We start from the raw sequence: 20,281 nt of genomic DNA on the forward strand, positions 1-20,281 counted from the left end.
TGTCCCGGCTGATAAAGCTGCTAATAATATCATTATTGTTTGAAGAAAATTTTATATAGAGGTTAGCAAAAGGACATCACTAATTCATCAACATTCCAACTGACTTCATTTTCAAAAAACGACATCTGGAACAAACACAAACTTTTAGCTACTTCTTTACAAGTAGAACCAAATACAATGAAAGTCCCAACTATGTACTGGCTTCCGAAGCTAAACAAAAACACCTTACAAATATAGATTTATTTCATCTTCAATTGTTCCACTACTAAATTGCCCGTTTCACTTACTAGTACACTTGGTACAATATAGTGGATTTAATTAGTTTTGGGGTGTCAAAAACTCGTTGGAAGTACTTGATAAATTGCATGCATATATTGGTGTTTTTGAATCTGTTCAAAGTTTTGATTTTTTTACCCTATATACCACTTTGCCTCATATTCTGATTAAGAAAAAATTCACATCTCTAATTAACTGGGCATTTAAAAAGTTAGAATGCGATTATATATGTTCAAACTCTTTTAGGTCATTTTTTAGAAGCAATAAACAAAAGAACTATGTCAATTAGACATGCTTTGATACTATATATGTTCTTGAATTTTTACTTAATAACATTTTTGTTCGCGTATATCGTCAAGTTATTGGAATTCCAATGGGGACTAACTGTGCACCACTTATTGCGGACCTGTTTTTTTTTTTATTGTTATGAGTTACAATCTAATGAATAAAATTAGCCAAGACCCATCGAAACAATATTTGATACAAAAATTGAAAAATACATTTAGATATTTGGATGATAGTTTGGCTCTCAATAATGACGACTTCAGTATGTATACTAAAGAAATTTATCCTGTTGAACTTACTTTAAATAAAGCTAAAACTAACAATGACCACTGCCCTTTCCTCGATCTTGATATCTATATCATTAACGGGAAGCTTAATACAAAAAAATATGATAAAAGAGATGAATTCTCATTTCCTATCGTTAATTATTCATTTTTAGAATGATGTCACCATCTTATGGTGTTTATATATCTCAACTTGTACGATTCGCTCGTGTATGTAACAACGTATTAGGTTTTAGCGAGAGAAATTTATGTATTACTGAAAAATTATTACACCAGGGTTTTCGATATCACAAACTGGTCAAAACATTTACTTAATTTTATCACCGGTATAAGGAAATGATTCGTAAATATAACTCAACATGCAGACATCTTATACGTTCAGGTATTTCCCATCCAATCTTTTATAGTAATATTCTTTACCAAGCACAAAAATGTCAGTACTCACCTCAAAAGCTTCCAAACCTTTAAACAGACTTATTAAGAAGGGATATAGTTACGATACTGTTGTCAGGTCATTAAAAATTGCTTATTTTGGCTTTAATATTGATTCACTTATAGGGTCTTTGCATCGGAACTAAACACATTTAAAAAAAAACAGTTGTTGGCATGATACGGGTTATGTTCTTCTCATATAGTTTATGATAGTATGATACTGAACCCCTAACGTGAGGAATCGTGCCTGATATTCATATGATGAAGACATAATCTTTCAATCAATTTAATTGAGGTGTGGAGCTGGAATGTCAGTTAACTGCTAGTAGTCTGTTGTTATTTATGTATTATTGTCATTCTATTTATTTTCTTTTGTTACATCATTTGACATCGGACTCGGACTTCTCTTGAACTGAATTTTAATGTGCGTATTGTTATGCATTTACTTTTCTACATTGGCTAGAGGTATAGTAGGTGGGTTGAGATCTCATAAACATGTTTAACATGTATAATTCGGAGTTTAGTATGACGTCCATTATCACTGTACTAGTATACATATTTTTAGGGGCCAGCTGAAGGACACCTACGGGTGCGGGAATTCCCGCTACATTGAAGACCCATTGGTGGCTTTCGACTGTTGTCTGCTCTATGGTCTGGTTGATGTCGCTTTGACACATTCCCCATTTCCTTTCTCAATATTACATAATATTTAATAGATTGTAGACCATCTAGCATTACACTAAACAGTAAAATTGAGAATAGAAATGGGGAATGTGTCAAGAGAAAACAACCCGACCATAGAACAGACAACAGCAGAAGGTCACCAACATATCTCAATACAGCGTGAAATTCCCGCACCCGGAGGCGTCCTTCAGCTGGTCCCTAAACAAATACTTATACCAGTTCAGTGATAATGAACGCCATACTAAACTCCAAACTGTACACCAGAAACTAAAATTAAAAATAATACAAGACTAACAAAGGCAAGATGATCTTGACTTGGGACAGGCCCCTAAACAAATATATATACCAGTTCAGTGATAATGAACGCCATACTAAACTCCAAATTGTACACCAGAAACTAAAATTAAAAATAATACAAGACTAACAAGAGCCAGACACTCCTGACTTGGGTCAGGCGCTAAAATGCGGCGGGGTTAAGCATGTTCATGAGATCTCAACTCTCCCCTGTCACATGCCAGCTCCAAACCTCAATTGCATCGATTGAAAGATTATATTGTAATCATATGAAATTCAAGCACAATCCCTCCGTTGAAGTTTAGTATCATACCACATTAAATATGTTAGAAGATCATAACCAGTATCATGCCAATAACAGGTTTTAGAATAAATGTGTTTGATTTCCGATACAAAACCCCATGAGTGAATCAGTATTTTAAAATACCAAAAAATACCATAATTAATGATCTGACAACACTATTAAAACTATATGATCAAGTCTGTTTAAAGGTTTGAGGTTAATGTCGACATTTGTGTGCTTTGTATAAAATATCACAATACAAGATTGGATATACTTAATGTTTTGAATGTTTGTGATATTGAAAATCCTGGTGTAATGATTTTTTTAGCAATACAGAGATTTCTTTCGTCAAATAAACTATGTTGTCATAACACGAGTGAAGCGAACAAGTTCAGATATATAGACACCATAGCATAGTGTCAAGGGAACGTCACCATACAAAGTGGATAATTAACATTAGGAAATGAAAAATAATCTCTCTCATCATATATATTTTGTTATTAAGCTTCTAATTAAAAATTAAGATATCAAGATCCAAGAAAGAGAAGTGTTCATTGTTAGTATAATCTTAATTTAAAGTCAGTTCATCAGGATAAATCGCTTTAGTGTATATGCTTAAGTCGTCATTATTGAGTGCCAATATATAATTCAAATATCTTAAAGTGTTATTAAATTTTGTTTCAATGGGTCTTTATTGATTTTAGTAATAAGTTGTAACTCAGAGGAATACCCCAAAACAGGTCCGCAAAATTGCACTTACTTAATTCGATAGTTGAGAGGAAGCATATTTATAGAGTAAAACGTTATAACAGGTCGGGACCACTACCTTATATGGAAATGCATAAATTAGCATACTTATGTTCTCGCACATGTAATTGTTTATTTACATGTGACGCAATTCATTTTTACCTAGGTTTTTGACCAATCCACTAAATTAGTCACAATGCATGATGGACTACTACGTGTTTACAATCAACTAACAACACGTGTTATTTACTGAAATACAACACATTTTTTCGTGCAATGCGGGATTCACAATTTCGCTTAGATTTTTATTTTATGTATTCTCATTTATAGTTCGTGATATAAAGTATTACTTCCATGCTCAGATTAACGAAGAGTTGGTTCTATGCGAAGAAAAAAGGGTTTGAATTACCTGATATATAGCCATTAACATGTTTGATGATGGCACAGAGATTTCATGTATTTGTCCACCAGAAGCAACGAAACAACAGCGAAAAAACACATTTACCCATGAGACAAACTTACTGGTGTAAAGTAAGCCGTCGATAACAGCCGGTGCTGATATTCAAGAGTACAGCAATGTTCGTATAGATAATTAAAGGCAAATCCTTGAATTTTGTGTTCGTAAAAAAGGCGAAGAAATATTTACATACATGGCAGTGTTAACAAAATCTATAAGTATTTTTGTTGGTCACATTTCAGTATATGGGACTTCCAAACTGTTCCCCTTTTTTGAAGGTAGTGAAGTCAGCAACTGTAGTTTCAGTTTGTTCGTTTTTTAACGGGCTCGGACATTTGCCAAACTGAATAAAATCATTACAGCTGATTTCTTAAACCTGCAATGTAAAACTTTGGTTTGCTTGCTTGCTTTGTTTGTATAGTTGTTTATACAAGCTTTGAAAATAAGATTGACATCTTAAAACAATATATATATATAGGCATAGTTTAACTTGTATATTTTATATTTTGTACAATATACAAACAAAGCAAGCAAGCTAACCAAAGTTTTGCTCCACATGCATTAGGAAATAAGCTGTAATGATTTTATCCATATGTATGTGCGACAAGGTGGAAAATTTGATATGTTTTGTGAAAATTGCAGCGTTGGATCTATAATAAAAAAGAAGATGTGGTATGATTGCCAATGAGACAGCTGTCCACAAGAGACCAAAATGACACAGAAATTAACATTTATAGATCACCGTACGGCCTTCAACAATGAGCAAAGCCCATACCGCATAGTCAGCTATAAAAGTCCCCGATATGACAATGTAAAACAATTCAAACGAGAAAACTAACGGCCTTAATTATATAAAAAAAAATGAACGAAAAAAAAAATGTAACACATAAACAAACGACAACCACTGAAATACAGGCTCCTATACAATATATTTTTTTTTTGATGGGATAGATTTCTTGTCCTTTTATATATTTAATTGGGCCGGTTTTTTCTTGTTTTTTTTTGTTTGGATTGTTTTACACAAGTAATTTTTGGGTCATTAATAGCTTACTTTTCAGCATTGGACCTATGACTGCTTACTTTACTAAAGTATGTCTTTGTTGGAAAGATGTCTCATTTGGCATTCATACCTCATCTTCTTATTTCTATATACAAAGCACGTTTTAGAAAGAAAAACAAAGGTAATATGGCACCCACTATGATCCAGAGACTTTTAATATTGGAGATATTTTACATATGTCAACAGGACAGCAGCCGAACGATAAAAAAACTCTGAGGTATATTTTGTGATAAAATTAGCAACAAACGGATATTATCGATGGATGAAACTATAAAAAATGTATTGAGCTATATACCGTACCCGCTCAGTGGCGGATCCAGGGGGCGGGGGTTCCGGGGATGGATCCCCTTATTTGGACGATTAATGCATTTGAATGGGGACAAGTAGTTGGAACCCCCTCCCCTTTTGTCCAGGGTTAGGACCTCCCTTTTTAAAATGGCTGGACCCGCCCCTGCCGCTTTCATAACACTTCTTTTTAGCATACTGAATATTATGATGTTCTTACTATTAGTTCAGGTCCTGATAAAAAAAATACATATTCAGTACAGAAAGAAGTGTTTCAATTAAAGTTTCGTGTTTTTCTAGGCAGAAATGATTTTGCAATGCCATTATACAGGTTTAAAAGAGCTCAAATGATTTTCTTACTGGACAGTGGTCACTTCATTGGATATTTCACTGTGTCATGTCGTGAAATTAATGCAGGTTCAATTCATAACAATGCACAAAACCGGTTCAACTACTTTTGCAAGGCGAAAAAGAAAGTCGAATCGTGAAGCCAATAAACAATATTTTTTTAATCTGAGCATGCAAATTGAAGATTACGTTATATATTTTACATTAAATATATTTGCAGAATAAAAACTTTGGTAATGAGAGTCCCAGACAATAATTTCGTCAACTTTACACTTCATCTAGTTCTAATGAAGATGTCCAAGGATAATCGCTCCTTTCAACACTGAAAGTGTAGGCTCATTAGGACTTAACACGTGCATGTTTGGAAAATGTTCTTGTATTTTTCTCTGTATGAATGGACTTTCAGAATATTCACCAACCATTACAATTAAAGTGGATCCCACAACTTCTGGTTCTTTCAACAACTTTTGTAAGTATCCAATTAGGATAGCCGTCGCCTTGTCAAAAAAAGAGGCAAACACATTTGAGCTGATTCGTAGTTTGTCACTGACCCATTCTATTTGTCCTGATAATGCAGACTGATCCAAGACCTCGCGGATTGTTTTACCAGTGTCTTTTCTAAATGTTTCATTTAAAGAAGAAGGTATTTTTATAGAAATATTTTTTTCTTCCCCGCTAAAGATTTTTTTTTTAAATTGAAATTCCCTATACAAATCTGCAACATCTGCAGGATTTTGCTTACAAAAATGTAAATAACTTGGTTTGCCTACAAGTTTAATAATTTTCTCTTTGAAAGCTTCCTTCACATGTGAACTTGTCCATGCTTCTCCGTTTGTCTTTAAAAACTCTCTTAATGTCTCATCTTGCTGTATCTGGCGAACAATCACACTCACAGTATCGCCTGAAAATAAAAACTAATGTTATATAAAACATTTAACAACTTCAACCGCAAGAAACTACTAGCAAGCATTATTTATCTTTCGGCTAGGTATTTGAAGAACAAGAAATTTACAGTGTAAGTCTTATGACTATGGAAAAAATCAATTTAACATATTCTCCAAACAGAGTATCATTTGCTTGTTGTGTAGTACACAATTGTAAACATTTCAAATATCGGAATGACTAACTAACATATATGCATTCATCAATTACTAAATTATGCGGAGAGAAAACCAAATGAACAATCTTGCACACAGTTTAAAATATGATATGATAACTAAGACAAACTATTATTCATCAATGAGAGTGAATATTTTCAAACACGATTAAATTCTATTAGAACATACACGAGAAATCGCGGACGCCTTTATTTTCATTTTTTTCCAAAATAACCCCGACGGAACAATCATATGCGAGGAGGAAATCGACTATGAATTGTACCTTTACATTTTTAACATTGTTGGGTTGATGTTAAGACGAGTTGTATATACAGAATGTACACAGCCATGTACCACCATCACTGATGGTTATCCGATGGATAAGTTGTCAATGGTTCCTACAAATTAATGTAAGATTCAGTCACACAAATAATTATATTTATAAGTACGCCTGAGCCAGTGTCAACTCTACAACATATGTATCCATCGGATCACCAGCAGTGATGGTGATACATGGATGTGTACTTTATGTATATACAACTCGTCTTAACATCAACCAAACAATGTTAGAACTGTAAATTTGCTTTAGCAAATTGCTTGTCCTTCCTTCGCCGGGATTCGAACTCATGCTACTGAGATATCGTGACACCAAATCGCCTGCACTGTAGCCGTCCCGCTAGACTACACGACCACCTGGGCTTGATAAAAATGAAGCTTTCGGTGGCCGGGTGTTACCTTTCCACGTCAGTTTTAATCTAGCGTCGTACTACAGTACATGATATATAAGGCATGAAGATGTTATTCTTACAGATCAGCTAAATTATCGATAGTAACGGATATAAAAATTAATGTAAGATACAGTCACAGAAAATAATTATATTTATAAGTACGTCTGAGCCAGTGACAACTCTACAACAGATGTATCCATCGGATCACCAGCATTGATGGTGTTACATGGCTGTGTACATTATGTATATATAAAACTCGTCTAAACATCAAACCAACAATGTTAGATCTGTAAATTTGCTTTCGCAAAATGTTTGTTCTTCCTTCGCTGGGATTCGAACTCATGCTACTGAGATATCGTGACACCAAATCGCCTGCACTGTTGCCGTCCCGCTAGACCACACGACCACCCGGGCTTGATAAAAATGAAGCTTTCGGTGGTCGGGTGTTACCTTTCCACGTCAACTTTAAACTAGCGTCGTACTACAATACATGATATATAAGGCATGAAGATGTTATTCTTACAGATCAGCTAATCTGTCTATAGTAAAGGATCCTACAAATTAATGTAAGATACAGTCACAGAAAATAATTATATATATAAGGACGTCTGAGCCAGTGACAACTCTACAACAGATTTTTCTCCCCTCGCCGGGATTCGAAGTCAGACTGTTTCATCACTTGAATACAAGTAAAAAATATGAGGCACAACCGACAGTAAGTGTATTTTAATGTATTTTGTTGTAAGTATACTTTCTTACTGTGTTATAATTTGCTGGCAAATCATATGTCGTCCATGGAATTGCTCTATGTTAATTTAGCATAAAACATTTTTACATTTAGCCTATATTGACTAACAACCTGACCAGTCCTGATTGTCTACACTTGAAAGACACCACAGTCAAATTGCAGTTTCTCAACGTAGCCAGTAGTGATCAGTAGTCGTATTTTTGTAACAGTCACTCGTATGATGCTTACGGCATTTGAATCAGGGTTTCATAAAACCCCAAAAATACACCATGTCCTTTATATTCTAGTAACAGTCATTGCTGTGTGATTGATGTACGGCATATTTATATCACTATTGGCCTTATTATTACATTTTAATGTTTACTTTCATAGCTTTTTTAATTAAATAAAATAAATCACCAAAGAAACTATAGTAACAACAAAATAAGCACTCTTTCTCCTTTTTTATAAAATAAATAGATAATCCGTACCTTCAAAGTCTAACAACACGTATTTTTGGCCTGGATGGAAACCGTTTTTTATACCAATTGGTAGAGCATATCTACAGAATAAATCCACCACCTCTGGTTCAGACTCGATTGTCAAATCGTCAATACCAGCCTGAAATCAGCTAACTATTAATAACTTGCTATAAAACATATTACAAAATTATAAATGAGTTCAAAGAAATGTTTTTATAAATTATTGGAGACTAGACTTTCAAATTCAGTTTATGAGAATAAATATTTTAATATTATTATTGTCATTTTGCTAATAAATTTTGGAAAATTATTAAAAAGTCGAACAATTGTATTTTTTTTCTATTAACATGCGTTTACAAAACGTTATCGCTCCCTTCACATACCTAGGGTTCACCAACGTTAAAACATAGCATATCATATCATTATTGTTAATACACAAATAAAAAATAAATCTTATTTAATCGATATCTGAACTGCATCATTTTGTTTATAAAGTTTTCTGTAAATGAACAATTGAACAGAGAAAACAGTAGTATGTTTACCAAATACATGCAATAATTTCTCATTTCCTTACATCACTACTATTGAAACATGTAAACAACAGGATACAATTATTATACTTCAGATATCATTTTCTTAATAAAATAAGTTCACAACAACACTATGACTCATTCCAGGTGAACTACAACAGTTTTTACCATACATAATATTCATCAGGTAATAAAAAATCTAAATCAGAAACTATTGAAATCGACACATTAGTTAAACAAAACTGTCACTGTCACCATGACCAACTGTTTTATTGATGTGTTTACGCATATATATCAATGATAAAATCTCATTTATTGATTAGAAACAGAGGATATTACATGAACTCTTCAGAGAGAGGGACTTGGTGCGTCGACACGGTAAGCGCTTCCATACATGCAAAAAAATTCATTACAGATATGAGGATTGAAATGTTGTTTTTGAGCCAGACACTCATTTCGTCTACATAAGACTTATCAGTGACTCTCGAATAAAAAAGTTGAAAAGGCAAAATAAAATAAGAAATTGAAGAACACTTAGGACCATGCATAGATCATCTGCAATTAAAATGTCACCATCTGTAAAATTATGGAAAATATCACCATTTCAGTATCTTTAGATATAAGATTGCGAAAACGTTTCGCTTGTAAGTTTTGATCGAAGTGGTCAACCAATTATTGATGTAGGCGGTAAAACTGATCTGTTTATTTCTCTTTCTCGTGAAAAATATTAAGTCGAAGGAGTGTACCCTTCAAATAAAGTCTGTAAAATGTGAACATGTATGAATGTAACATATCAATTGAGTTTAGGATACGGCATACGATAATGCATACTATTTCTACTGAGATATGTATAGTAAATTAGCATTTGGAAAATTGAAATCTTTCAAGGTATGAATTTGAAGTATTATCTCTGTATTAGATCAATATATAAATCAGACCTGCTAGTTGATTCACGTTTGATATTAACACCCATATAAGTTTACACAATTTTTTGAATATTCAACAGCACCTATATAACTTCCATTTCATAGGTATTCAATTTACATTTTAATTGCAATGATAGACCCAAAAAAGCCCACTTAAATGATAATGGAAATTTAAATATTAAAATCCCTGATGATTATTTACCAAAGCAAAGGCTACTACATTAAATGGTAAAACTTAAATTGAAAAAAGATAAAAACATGATTTAACAAAAATTACTAATAAAGCAAAGTTTATGCACTTCACATCTTAGAAGGCAAATAAAGGCTGCAAACTGACGACACAACACATTTGAATTCATAACTTTCAATGCTTCGCTCAATTCTTTAACTACATGGGAACATTTAAATAACGAAGATATCAGACGCTCATTTGATGTGAACGTAAATGCTATTCAAGATACTCTTGAATACTTGTTTGCAGAACTATCTACCATTTTTATCATAAAATAGTTTCAACACTGCCACTGTTGTCTCATCCGTTTGTTTAGTTTTTTTTTTTTTTTAATTACTCTAAATGACCGATGTCCTAATTAATGACAACAACACTATCCACTATCCACTTATGAATATATATATATTTACAAAATTTCAAGAAACCTTGATCAAAATATTCATATAGATATAACTAGGATTGATCAATAGCACGGCCACTGAAAGCCATCTCTAGATAAAAATGTATGCCTTTTCTTACTCAACTACTATTGATAACGTTAAATTGTTTATAATTCCCCATTATTTACAAAGTACCTTGATGAATGTTTGCATAAACACCTGTACAGATAAAAGTATTAATTATTATGTCGTTGTTCTCCTATATTTAATGCGTTTCCCTCAGTTTTAGTTTGTTACCCCGATTTTGTTTTTTGTTCATGAATTTACAAGTTTTAAACAGTGGTATACTACTGTTGCCTTTATTAATAACAGATTGGATGTCACCTTGAAAATAAGAGGGATATACGAAACAGTGTAAAAAGAAAAGGAAGATACAACATTTGAAACCCATAAGTAAAAGAAAAAGTGACAATGTCAAAAAACCACAAATTTCATATTACTTTCTCTTAAAGTTTTTCTCGATGCGTGTTATTAATTGATTGAACTTAATTTAAAAATATTGTAATGATTCATTTTATTCACGACAACAACTTGAGAATCATTGTTGTCTTTGATAAATAAAGGGTTAAGTTTCCAAACAAGGGACTCACAGTGAAAAACTATATTACATTTGATATAAAGTGGCAAAATGAATATATCTACACGATTCAAGTGTTTTTTTTTCAATATTGACTCATGTTATATTTCCTTACCATATGAAACTATAGATCTGATTTGAATATTTCATCACTCCTGTAGAATATTCTGAGTATATTTGTAATTCACTTAGACTTTAGATTCATTAATATCAAGGGGAGTTTACTTCAAGGCCTTATAGTAGAAGATTTGAAATATTTCTAGTTTAATATCGTTCTAGAATAGTGGGGAAATTATAAGGGTTCCATCTGTGAATTTATGGTTGCCATCACTGATTTTAGTATGAAGTTATGAAGTTGTGAACCCGTTAAATATTTTATAAACCAAAATAATATCATATAAATAAGGGAATGTGGTATGCTTTACAATGAGATAACTAATAAGCTAAATTCAAATATAGTTGATGTAAGCAAGTATAGGCCACCGTACGGCCTCAAACAATAAGTAAAATCTATACCGTGATTAGTGCCTTAACATGCCCTTATTTACATGCTACTGGTTAATGTTTGTTTGTTTGCGTGTTGATGACAATCTAGATTTTGAATTTTATATCAATAAAATCTTTGACTTTGACTTGCTATAACTGGGGACCTAATAGTTCTGAGCAGAATAACCCAATATGTACACGTTATCTGTATGGATCAAGGTTGTTCGGTTCATATGTCAGGTAAAAGAAATGAATGCGACACGGCACAAAAAAACCCCACAAAACTCCTTAAATTTACTTTTAGAATAGTTGAAAGCGACAAAGAAGGCGTTTTTTCTTGTCACCAGTCTAGCGTGGATGATTATTTTTTAAAGTACATATACTTTGTTATAATGTGTTGTAAATATGCGTGCACTTGATGTTTTTCTGTTTCCCGATTTTCATTCGCCATTAGATTCTGTCACGCCAAACGCGTTCTCAAAACGTTCTGAAAAATGTATCCGAGCTTCAAATTGTGCATATGGCGTGGCCGTAGTAGTAGCTTTTTACAGACTGTTAACAAACTTTAATGTTTGGTCGGACATTGAGCTCAAGAACGCTGGAATTTTCAAGCTACCATCCAATACTGCAATTAGACGCAGTTGCAACGTACTTAAAAGGAGGTCGACGTATATGAGTGGCCGTTCATATCAAAATAGCGATGGTTCAATCTAGATGCATTTTCCATCTAAACATATGTATCTATATGCTTCGCTCAAGCATCTAGATGTTTCGCACAAATATCTAGATGCTTCGCACAAGTATCAAGATAATTCGCACAAGGTTTAATAACGAATTCTAGACGACTGGTATAGCTATTTTAAAGATTGTCAAATATATAAAAATATAACATACCTCTTTAAAAGATGTAGACAACAGCCTTCTCATGGTGCTTCTGTTCCAGCTTTCTGGTATAGCCAAAACCCATTGCATTTCTCTTGTAAAAATACGAGATGGATTCATGGCGCATGATACCCGATCAACAAAAAAATTGATAATCATTCGAAAGAGCAAAAGCACAGGTATTTCTTTCCGCAGGTCATGTGTTTTCATTGTGAAATTCTTAATATCTTGTTCTCCAACCTACAAAAATATAACCATTTCAATTAACAAATAAATAACAAATGTTTGGTATATTTTTTTGAATATGCATCTATTACTTAATTCATTCAGAGTTTGCACTAACTACTTGAGTTATATATTAAAAAAAAACCAACAATACGTCTTCTAATAACTTTCTTTAAGATATATCGATAAATCTTAATATAAAGAAATAGAAACGGTATAATCTATTTGCTGTGATTATTGAAGTATCATATTGACAGAAATACCAATATACAATACAATACAAATAGTTTATTCACGTTTCACCATTTATATTAAAATACATAACATAATACACGAATACATACAATAACATAAAATATCAGTGCCATTCTAAAAAGAACTATGAGAAACGGGATTAAAAAATATATATATATAAATATATATAAAAATATATTAAAAGTTTGAGTGTTCTCAAAAATAATTTTAAGAAGTTCATTTCGCAGATAATCGTATAGCTGACACTCTAAAAAGACATGTTCCTCAGTTTCAAAAATGTTTTTACAGTTTTCGAAAGTTCGTTGTTGCACGTGTAGCCTCTCGGATCGTCCAGTCTCTATGTGGATCGGTGCAACACCACACCGAAACTGCGCGTATGCTCTTCTAATCAATGGAACTATAACTTTGTGCATGTATTCCTCGGTGTGTAATGACGATTTAAAAGTTCTATATGTCCTCAACTTATTTCCACCGTTACCATTCCTTTGAGATAAAATTGCATTGAGATTTGATAACTCATCGTACATTTAAGATAAAGGTTTGTCATAGAGTACATTCTTAACTAAGGAGTTATCCACATTTTCACGGTTATACAGGATTATCATGTCTGCTAATAAAAATCTTGACGGATTCTATAGTTCAAGTTTTTACATTTACGTGCGTTCAAGCTACAAACTTCTGACCACTTGAAAATTTTGTAGTTTAGTCTATTACGGTCCATGTTTTTTAACCTACACCAACGGTTACTGACACTATTCCATTGTTTTATATTAGCTGGTATCCATCCTGAGTCACCGATTATTGCCGTATTTAGTGTCTATCGTTTAACACCCATAAAAAAAGCGAATCGCTTTATTATGAACCGCGTTTACACAGGATGTTTTTTTTTATCTCCCCATACTGCAAGTTAAATTGTTAAGAAGCGCTAATATTTACTCTTCGCAGTCATTGAAACTCAGAGATCCTTCCTGGATATTATTTATGGGGTGTTTGTGTTTTGTCGATAAACCAAAAGTAAGACGTAACACCTAAATCTGCTTTTTATCACCACGGCATAATAAATACAAGCTTGAATTACAAAAATATCTCACCAAAACTTACAATAGTGTGACCTATCCTGAATATGTACTAAATATTCCATATTGCTAAAAACAGCAGAATGATTTAGGAAACTTGAGGTTCCAGGGGCAAAAAATATTGCCTAAACTCTAGGTCATAAAACAAATAATTTAACTTGTAAATGCTATGATTTTATGATTTTAAAGTTCTTGATATAGAAAACAATGACAATGCTTAAACTTTATGCAACAATCAAATGTTAGTAGTCATCTCTTTAACATTTTATGTGAATTTATATCTCAGACCGGTATCTGCATACATACAACTATTGCAAATATGGCTTTTCAACACTTCTAGTATATATATTAGCTAAATTGTGTCAGATATATGGTTACAGATGATACTGTTGTGACAAGAATTTTATATTGACCATTTGAGGCAAAAAAAATTTACTTTAATTGACAAATAGGCATACAGTAAGATATGGATTGGAGACAGAGGCAGGATTGGATACTTTATATAATCTTGAATGTTGTAAGGATTGACTGCTAAACATTACATTTATAGTATTCTGATATGCTTTCAATATGTTATCACAACAGTTTTAAACATATTCTAGGCATTTTATATCAGAAAAAATGCAAATAGGGTAAGCTGGCAATAATTAAAGTCTTGTTTTCAAATTCTTTAAAAAAATGAAACAGGGGAGGGGGTATAAAATGTACAGAAAGAAAAACTTAGAGTATATGCAGTGATTTCTTTAAGGCTATAATTCTGAAAAATGAGTATTAAGCTGAAAAAAAACTGATTTTAGAGAGTTTTCTATTTGAATAAATGTTTGTATAGGTTGCACTTTGTAAATACAGCTGTTTCTCAAACCACGCCTCTTTTGAGAAGATCTTGAATATTTATAGAAAATTAATTTTGTTAACATACTGTTTCTAATGTTATGCTCTCTGTGTTCCATCTCACAGAGACATAACTTGGGAATGTTACCAGTAAATATACAAGTCTTAAAGCTCTGTTGACGGCAGCTGCAACATGTTTAGCCATGATCTGTCAAAATGTTTTGTTAATACGAGTTCAAGATATATATATATATATATAAGCTCTTTTTTGAGAGTCCAGGTGGTCGTGTGGTCTAGCGGGACGGCTGCAGTGCAGGCGATTTGGTGTCACGATATCACAGTAGCATGGGTTCGAATCCCGGCGAGGGAAGAACCAAAATTTGCGAAAGCAAATTTACAGATCTAACACTGTTGGGTTGATGTTTAGACGAGTTGTATATACATTATGTACACAGCCATGTATCACCATCATTGATGGCGATCCGATGGATACATCTGTTGTAGAGTTGTCACTGACTCAGACGTACTTATAAATATAATTATTTTCTGTGACTGTATATTACATTAATTTGTAGGATCCTTTACTTTAGATAATTTAGCTGATCTGTAACAATAACATCTTCATGCCTTATATATCATGAACTTTAGTACGCCGCTTGATTAAAACTGACGAGGAAAGGTAACACACGGCCAACGAAAGCTCTTTTTTTGAGAGCCCAGGTGGTCGTGTGGTCTAGCGGGACGGCTGCAGTGCATGCGATTTGGTGTCACGATATCACAGTAGCATGGGTTCGAATCCCGGCGAGGGAAGAACCAAAAATTTGCGAAAGCAAATTTACAGATCTAACATTGTTGGGTTGATGTTTAGACGAGTTGTATATACATTATGTACACAGCCATGTATCACCATCATTGATGGCGATCCGATGGATACATCTGTTGTAGAGTTGTCACTGACTCAGACGTACTTATAAATATAATTATTTTCTGTGACTGTATATTACATTAATTTGTAGGATCCTTTACTATAGATAATTTAGCTGATCTGTAACAATAACATCTTCATGCCTTATATATCATGTACTGTAGTACGCCGCTAGATTAAAACTGACGAGGAAAGGTAACACACGGCCAGCGAAAGCTCTTTTTTTGAGAGCCCAGGTGGTCGTATGGTCTAGCGGGACGGCTGCAGTGCATGCGATTTGGTGTCACGATATCACAGTAGCATGGGTTCGAATCCCGGCGAGGGAAGAACCAAACATTTGCGAAAGCAAATTTATAGATCTAACATTGTTGGGTTGATGTTTAGACGAGTTGTATATACATTATGTACACAGCCATGTATCACCATCATTGATGGCGATCCGATGGATACATCTGTTGTAGAGTTGTCACTGACTCAGACGTACTTATAAATATAATTATTTTCTGTGACTGTATATTACATTAATTTGTAGGATCCTTTACTATAGATAATGTAGCTGATCTGTAACAATAACATCTTCATGCCTTATATATCATGTACTGTAGTACGTCGCTAGATTAAAACTGACGAGGAAAGGTAACACACGGCCAGCGAAAGCTCTTTTTTTGAGAGCCCAGGTGGTCGTGTGGTCTAGCGGGACGGCTGCAGTGCATGCGATTTGGTGTCACGATATCACAGTAGCATGGGTTCGAATCCCGGCGAGGGAAGAACCAAAAATTTGCGAAAGCAAATTTACAGATCTAACATTGTTGGGTTGATGTTTAGACGAGTTGTATATACATTATGTTCACAGCCATGTATCACCATCATTGATGGCGATCCGATGGATACATCTGTTGTAGAGTTGTCACTGACTCAGACGTACTTATAAATATAATTATTTTCTGTGACTGTATATTACATTAATTTGTAGGATCCTTTACTATAGATAATTTAGCTGATCTGTAACAATAATATCTTCATGCCTTGTATATCATGTACTGTAGTACGCCGCTAGATTAAAACTGACGAGGAAAGGTAACACACGGCCAGCGAAAGCTCTTTTTTTTAGAGCCCAGGTGGTCGTGTGGTCTAGCGGGACGGCTGCAGTGCATGCGATTTGGTGTCACGATATCACAGTAGCATGGGTTCGAATCCCGGCGAGGGAAGAACCAAAAATTTGCGAAAGCAAATTTACAGATCTAACATTGTTGGGTTGATGTTTAGACGAGTTGTATATACATTATGTACACAGCCATGTATCACCATCATTGATGGCGATCCGATGGATACATCTGTTGTAGAGTTGTCACTGACTCAGACGTACTTATAAATATAATTATTTTCTGTGACTGTATATTACATTAATTTGTAGGATCCTTTACTATAGATAATTTAGCTGATCTGTAACAATAACATCTTCATGCCTTATATATCATGTACTGTAGTACGCCGCTAGATTAAAACTGACGAGGAAAGGTAACACCCGGCCAGCGAAAGCTCTTTTTTTGAGAGCCCAGGTGGTCGTGTGGTCTAGCGGGACGGCTGCAGTGCATGCGATTTGGTGTCACGATATCACAGTAGCATGGGTTCGAATCCCGGCGAGGGAAGAACCAAAAATTTGCGAAACAAATTTACAGATCTAACATTGTTGGGTTGATGTTTAGACGAGTTGTATATACATTATGTACACAGCCATGTATCACCATCATTGATGGCGATCCGATGGATACATCTGTTGTAGAGTTGTCACTGACTCAGACGTACTTATAAATATAATTATTTTCTGTGACTGTATATTACATTAATTTGTAGGATCCTTTACTATAGATAATGTAGCTGATCTGTAACAATAACATCTTCATGCCTTATATATCATGTACTGTAGTACGTCGCTAGATTAAAACTGACGAGGAAAGGTAACACACGGCCAGCGAAAGCTCTTTTTTTGAGAGCCCAGGTGGTCGTGTGGTCTAGCGGGACGGCTGCAGTGCATGCGATTTGGTGTCACGATATCACAGTAGCATGAGTTCGAATCCCGGCGAGGGAAGAACCAAAAATTTGCGAAAGCAAATTTACAGATCTAACATTGTTGGGTTGATGTTTAGACGAGTTGTATATACATTATGTACACAGCCATGTATCACCATCATTGATGGCGATCCGATGGATACATCTGTTGTAGAGTTGTCACTGACTCAGACGTACTTATAAATATAATTATTTTCTGTGACTGTATATTACATTAATTTGTAGGATCCTTTACTATAGATAATCTAGCTGATCTGTAACAATAACATCTTCATGCCTTATATATCATGTACTGTAGTACGCCGCTAGATTAAAACTGACGAGGAAAGGTAACACACGGCCAGCGAAAGCTCTTTTTTTGAGAGCCCAGGTGGTCGTGTGGTCTAGCGGGACGGCTACAGTGCAGGCGATTTGGTGTCACGATATCTCAGTAGCACGGGTTCGAATCAAACAAAAAATTTGCGAAAGCAAATGTACAGATTTAACATTGTTGGGTTGATGTTTAGACGAGTTGTATATAAACCATTGTTGAAGACCGTACAGTGACCTACAATTGTTAATTGTTAATTTCTGTGTCATATTGGTCTTGTGGAGAATTGCCTCGTTGGCAATCATACCACATTTTCTTTTTTTTTTATATATAAATGCAACAAATGTTGATAATCAGTTACACTTTCTGGTTTCTATAATTGATGTGAGCGATGTAACATGATCAATAGTGCTCCATCCTTTCCTGAAACAATTCTGAACATCGCATAACATGTTATTCTCGGATTCCCATGCATTCAGTTTATTATTTAACACATGACAATAAGCTCATAACATACAGGAACCAACGTTATCTCCTGTAAGTCATCGGATCACGCGCATTTCCTGTAGACGATTTAGGAATAGGGTGTATACTTCCATTAGCCCAAATCTCTAGAATTATACCGTGAAAAACATTTGTTGAATAGATTATGCAATAACGGTATCACGGTGATATTTAAAAAAAGGTTCAGCTGGTATTTCATCTACACCGACTGCATTGTTCTAAGCTACGGACTGCTCGATGCACTTCATCGAATGGGATACTTATTTCATCATTTAGTTTATGTAACCCTCTACATTCGATATAAGGTTCTTGAATACATTGCGAGTCGATTGAAGTTGTATTATTGTCATCGTTTGCATTTAATAAATCATAAAACGCATTTTTCCATTCTGAAAGAACACTGTCTTATCATTCGCAATTTCTCCATTGTGTTATTGTACTTCCATTGGAGTAAGTATACGCCGTTCTTATCCAACGCAGATTCGGCCGATTTCTTTCCAGAATTCGTGTCGGTTACCACTTTTCAGTTCATCTATTCTCAATACTTTTTCTCTCCAATAGTGTCGTTTTGCACCTTGTGCTTCTCAGTCAAAGTTTTCCTTTTCATAATGAACACACTTCTAAACTCGCGTTTTCTTGACGTAATCTTACACTTAAGCATGTCTTTCTCTGCTTTACAGACTTTGTCCCAAAACACAGACGACCAGACCACCACGGTTTCTTTGTGCGCCTCTTTTTATTACTTTGTCAATTTTGTAGTTTTTTTTCCCCAGTTTTGTAGTCTATACAATCGTTCATTTCGTTTTTTAAAATCTGCAATAACAACAACGTACCAGTTCAAAGGTTTTATCTGTGATACCGCCTATCATTCTATAAATCTTTAATTAATTTAGTATACTATGTGGAGTGCTTACTGATTCTTAACTTGTGATTAATCAAATCACTGACACTTTTCGGTCATTTTCGTGTTCACGGAAAATAAGGAACAAACCAGTTGTTGTCGGATATACATACGAAATAACCCGAAAAGGACACTCGTTACAATCCGCTGATGTACGCTTTCGAATAGAGGCATTTGTTCATTTATTCCTTTTTCAATCATTGTAGTTTCAGCCGACAGTTCAATTTTAATATTTGATGATTGTTAAGAAGCCATTTCTTAAGTTAAGGAGATGATTGTACAATAGATGTGTTTCGATCCCTTTTTCTTGAATAAGTTTTTTTTACATCATTAAATTTCTGACTGCAAGTAGAAGTTTCTTATGATAAAGCGCCACTTTGTTATTAATAAATTTAGGATTTCCCTCAGGTGCAGTATTTTACCGTATTCGATAAATTCACCTGACTGGTAAGAAATTCCAGAAGCTATTTTAAAACCGCGCTATCGAAAAAAGTAGTTATTGTTATTCCTTTTCATTATATTTTCATACTGTAATTATATGTAATTATGTAAGGTACATAATTGCATAAATACTCTACTGATACAGTAGGGAGATAACCGAACGAGATCTAATACATATAGCTGATTCTACCATATTGCCAG

This window comes from Mytilus galloprovincialis, chromosome 8, assembly GCF_965363235.1.
Source record: "Mytilus galloprovincialis chromosome 8, xbMytGall1.hap1.1, whole genome shotgun sequence".
Taxonomy (NCBI): domain Eukaryota; kingdom Metazoa; phylum Mollusca; class Bivalvia; order Mytilida; family Mytilidae; genus Mytilus; species Mytilus galloprovincialis.